The following is a 5,703-nucleotide window of genomic DNA, read 5'->3' on the forward strand; positions in this document are numbered from 1 at the left end:
GTGAGAGAGAGAGAGTGTGAGTGTGTGTGTGAGGGTTTAGTTTAGTTAGGGAAATAAATGTCCTCACAAAAACAGTAAAGTGAATAAAAAGGAAAGTAAAGCATCATGTTTCTCATTTAGAGCTCATGAAATAATCAGCTTTCACTCGTCATATTGAAGCACAGTTGTACTAATATCAATAACCCATCATCATCATCATCATCAAACATTCTCCAATAGTTTACAAGATACAGTAGCAGTAAAATGTTAGACTCAGAGAATCTCAAACACAATCGACACACACATTAAAACATGCAGCTCTCCACGCGAGCTACTCACCGTCTGTAAAGCTTGCGTGTCATGATCAGATAAGCTCGATCTACACACACACGTCAACTCACACACAGCGCGAGACAACCCTGAGCTACACACACACACACACACACACCAGGAGGAGGGAGGGAGGAAGACACAGAACAGAAGAAAAACATCTTTACCTGCTGCCACAATCGTCGTCATCAGAGTCCTGGAGAAACACATGGAAAACACTGACAGTTACTCATGTGACTGACAGCTGTCATCAACACGTCACACAAACCTTCTGCTCTCGAACCATTCATCACTGCTCAGTCAGTAAACAATCACTGCTCGTTTGTTTAGGGAGATACTAAGTGAGCTCACCCACACCAATTACACAACTCACACAAACACACACACACACACCCAATAACACAAACTCACACCAATAATACACACTCACACAAACACACACACACCCAATAAAACACACTCACACCAATAATTACACACACTTACACCAATAACACACACTCACACAAATACACACACACACACACACACACACACACACACACACACACTCACACCAATAATACACAATCACTCAAACACACACACACCCAATAAAACACACTCACACCAATAATTACACACACTTACACCAATAACACAAGCACTCACACCAATAACACACACACAAACACACACACACACACACACACAAACACCTAATAACACACACACACACCAATAATACACACTCACACAACACACACTCACCCAATAAAACACACTCGCACAATAATTACACACACTTACACCAATAACACAAACACTCACACCAATAAACACACACACACTCACACCAATAACACAAACATTCACGCCAATAACAGACACACACACACACACACCAATAACACACACTCAAACCAATAATAACACACACTCGCACCAATAACACACACTTACACCAATAACACACACTCACACCAATAACACAAACACTCACACCAATAACACACACACACCAATAACACACACTTACACCAATAACACATACTTTCTCACACACACACACACACACACACACACACACACACACACACACACACACACACACACACACACACACACACACACACTTTCACACCAATAACACACACACATAGTCACATCCATAACCCACAAACACAATTTCAGTGTGTTCACACCACAAGCAGTGTCACTCTGAGACTTGTGTTTCCTGCAGAACGTCTTCATAACCAAAGCTGTCATATGGCAACGATCCACGATTCACTAACACTGAAGAACTTCACAGCTGAAGCCCATTATTCCCAGTCTGTCACACACTGTTTTCTCAATGCATTTATTTCTGAGCGCAAAATCTTTTCAGGCACACACTGTTATCCAGACGGTCTCAAAAACTCCCTGCTTCAGATTACGCTGATTCTTCCATTCAGACACAGTTGCTAGAGCCAGTGACTCGAGTCGCTCCTGTTGTTCCAGGACTACAGCCTTTATGACTGACATTTTCACTTTCATACAAAACAGACCAAATGAATAATTAATCTGACTGCTGTTCCCCGGCAGATGAGAGAAGTGTGTCCAGACAGTGGCGTGAATAGTATGAAACGCTGATGTATTTTTAATAAATGCTGTCATAGAGCAGCGATGGGCTCGATTACTCCTGTGACCTCAAAATAATGTTTGATAAGAGCCTTGCACATTGTTTTAAAGGACAATATATTTTATAAAGCAAGTAACTTGCATTTGGTGACTTTCCAGCTAACAGGGAACATTCTCAGAACTTTAGTTGAACGTTCATCTAACATGTTTATGTGTTTCTACTTGTTTCAGAACATTGAGAGAACTTTCAGAAATAACATTATCATAACTTCATGGGAACATTAACAAAAACCCTCTTAAAAATCCTCAGAACCAGTTCCTTCAGAAAGTAAACAAGTCAAATCAATTCACCTTCATTTATACAGCGCTTTTAACAATATAGAATGTTTCAAAGCAGCTTTACAGTGATAATAGGAGATTACAGTAACAGAGATTGTTTAGGCTTTACAGCAGCTCTAGAATAAAGTTAGTTTCCAGATAAAGTTAGTTTTTGATTGATTCACTTCCATTGCAAAGATCGTTAGTTATTAACTTAGGGGCCGCTAACACGACACCGTTCTAACAGAAAACAGAAAACTTTTAATGCATTTTGGCCATACATTTGCACAGCAACAGTGTTTGGTGGCTCAAGAACGCAAACTTTGAAATAGGTTCCAAGATAAACATACAGCAATCACAACTTCATTAGATTTTCAAAAAACGAGCTAGAACACGACACATCTGACTTTCACAGTCCTAATACGAGTGTTTGTGCGGAGCCGCTAAACAGAAAGCCTTGATTTAGGAGGGTTTATGGTTATATTTCTCTGAGACTCACCGGGATGTTGCTCGCGGGGGGTCTGGGAAGCGAAGTGGAGCGGTACGGTGGTCGCGGCGCCCCGTCTGAACACTTAGAAACTGAACTCTGGCGTCTCTGAGAAGATTCACCACTCCGATGTAAAGTTCTGTTCTCCATGTCTCTTGCATGTGAGGAGCTCACTTCATCTTCCCTCCTCACTTGGTCGATGTCAGTCTCTAAGTAGGTCCTTCCCAATGTTCCCGATCCCTCTTGAGTCCTTCTCAGTGTCTTTCTGGCGTCCAGAATCTTGCAGCTCGGCATGCACTTGGCCCACTTGTGCACGGAACCTTCCCTGGAATCACAGAGAGAATCCCTACTGGAAGCAAACCAAGAGCTGCAGGAGAGGGAACTGGAAACTGGAGTTTTATTTAAACATTGGAGGGATGAACTGACAAGTGGCTCCTTCTGACGGTCATGTGCTGCGAAGGCTTGCAGACACTTGGGGTTCAGCACCCGGCACGTCACCTCGTTCAGAAACTGAGAAAACTTCAGTTTCTCTTCGATCTTCTGCTCTAAGTGTGTAGACGCCACAGAAGCAGTAGAGGACTTTGAATCTCTGCAGACTAACGTCACTTGCTCCTCTCCCTCCTGGCTTTCCGATCCTGGGCAGCTGTCGGAATTCTGGTAGCCGGTCTCAGAATCGCTTGTGCCTCCTGGTTGGCTCGCCGATTCTGCACGCACCCGAAAAACCTCCTCGCTGTGCTGTTTAATGGAGCTGCGCAGGAGACAGGTGGCGCCGGAGCTCCAACTGTTGGTGTCCCAGCTGTCGTCTTCACTGGAGCTGCGCAGACTAGGACTGGAGCTGCGCAAACTGGGACTGGAGCTGTGCAAACTGGGACTGGAGCTGCGCAAACTCAGACTGGAACCATGCAGTGCCGAGGATGTTGGAAAGCTCTTGACGCTGGTCACTGAACCTTTTAGGCTTGGCAAGGATCCTGGCAGGCTGGAGATTGAGCTCTTCATTGAGGTGAAAACATGTAGGGTGGGTGAGGAAAGGCTTGACGGACAGCGAGGCACTGGCTCTTCGTCTAGATCGCATCCGGAGAACACGGGACAAGAGGCCGTGGATGAACAGGATCCGCGCTCCTGCCTGGCGGACGCCGTCTTGGGCCTCGGCTGCCTCTTCAGGGTGGACGCCGTCCCGTTGACCATTACCCCTCTTCCCGTTTTCGATGAGCCGTTTTGCATTTTTGAGTTTTGAGTGCATGGAAAACTGTAGCATGATGATCTGGGCTGGGTAGATTTTGACGGCTCTCACGCCCCGGTCCTCCCTCACACCGTCGCCCTACATGCAATTACTGACACACTTTCTCAAACACTCTCCCGGATCTGCAAAGACAAACACGTACAGACTTTAAAACATACTGATTATTAGGTGAATAAAGGTGATAACGCAATCTTTTCTAGCGGACACATAGCGAACAATCCCTCCGTATGTGTTCTGTTGATAAAGTCTAACAGGAATCCTGGTTAACTTTCCAGGTCAGTTGCTCTTTAGAGCAGGACATTGATCATGATGCCACATGATGGACGGGATGTGGGGCAGAACTTGTGTTCCATAAATCAATTTTTCATTGAAGTTTACAGAGGCAGACTAAAGCTGCCTTTGTGTGGTTAGTATGGCTGGCCCATGATGTAGATTAAGGTTTCATTACATGTGGTTTAACGGAGCATCAGAGCCGAGTGCAGTTGAAGAGATGAAGATGATTCGAGGTGAAGATGTAAACTGCCGTATCTATTCAATGTAAACTAGAGACTAACTAAAAGCAATGAGATAGCTGGTGTTGAATAGGTGTAGTGAACAGTCAGAAAACCGTGGGCACGTTTCATTATCAAAACGGCACAAATACACATGAAGGAAACAGAATAAATTGTGATTAGAGCATGGTTTACTGAAAAATGATCGTTCTGTCAGCATTTACTTTCCAAACCTTTATGACTGTCCTCCTTCTGTGAGATACAGAAGAAACAATATTGCAGCTCTTTGACTTTCATTGTATGGACAAAAACCAAACAAAACACAGACATTTTTTTTTGCACAGAAGAAAAAGCCATGCATGTTTGGAACGACATGAGGGCTAGAAAATGATCAGTTCTGGGTGAACGATCCCATTAATGTGGTCGGTTCAATCTCTGATTTAAAGAAAGTTTAGTGCTGTATCGACTAGTGAGAGAAAGTTATTGAATCAGTGATGAAGGCTGGAACTAAGAAACATCTGGGACACATAAAACACATTTTGTTGTCTCTTGGGTCATTGTATGCCTATGGAATCACATACATTTAACAGACAATTGAATGGAACGTTGTTTAGAATGAGCGATGACTGAACCATTGACTGGCAGATTCATCAATACACACATCAATAGACCCTAAAGCAACATGCTGAGAGCACACACACACTCACACACACTCACACACACTCACACAAACACTGAACATCGTGCTGAGGAAGATCTCAGGTGTCGTGGGTAGTTTGGGTGTAGAATCAGCACTGATCAGGCCAAACAAACCTCTGTAGACTCTTCCTACTATGCTGTTTTTCCATTTTTTATATATTTATTTTAATTTTTTCTAATTTTGAATAAGTTTGGGTTATCGGAGCAGATATTTGACAGATGATACTCAGCATTGAATACATGACTTATGATTTATATATATATACTTTCACCTGCCACACGAGAAATTAGTTATCTTAAAAAGATTAGATGAGTGTGTGATCGGCATGGTTTCATTTCAGCTCAGCTTCCTTCTTGTTTCTTTCTCTCCTGTGTATATATCACTCGAAAAGTTAAAGGATCATGAATTGAATTGAATCTCAAGGGAAATTTCCGCTGCTGTGAGAGTCCATCATTAATGTCAATGGAGCGAAACCCTCCTGTAGAGTGAGAGATGCACGCAGATCATCGCTGTTGTTTTATGCTTTATGATTAATAAAGAAGCCAATCAAGAGATTCAG

General features: G+C 43.2%; 1 protein-coding gene across 1 annotated transcript in view; it reads right to left on the minus strand.

Moving 5' to 3' along the window:
* Positions 1–493, minus strand: part of begain (brain-enriched guanylate kinase-associated) — a 71,889-nt gene extending 71,396 nt beyond the window's left edge. Inside the window, exon 1 of the mRNA XM_077221710.1 lies at positions 477–493. The gene's annotated coding sequence lies outside the window, so the exon portion shown is untranslated. The remainder of the gene's footprint in view (positions 1–476) is intronic.
* Between the last annotated feature and the right edge of the window lie 5,210 nt (positions 494–5,703).

This window comes from Siphateles boraxobius, unplaced genomic scaffold, assembly GCF_051911475.1.
Source record: "Siphateles boraxobius isolate OS27281-9 unplaced genomic scaffold, OSU_SipBor_1 85, whole genome shotgun sequence".
Lineage (NCBI taxonomy): Eukaryota > Metazoa > Chordata > Actinopteri > Cypriniformes > Leuciscidae > Siphateles > Siphateles boraxobius.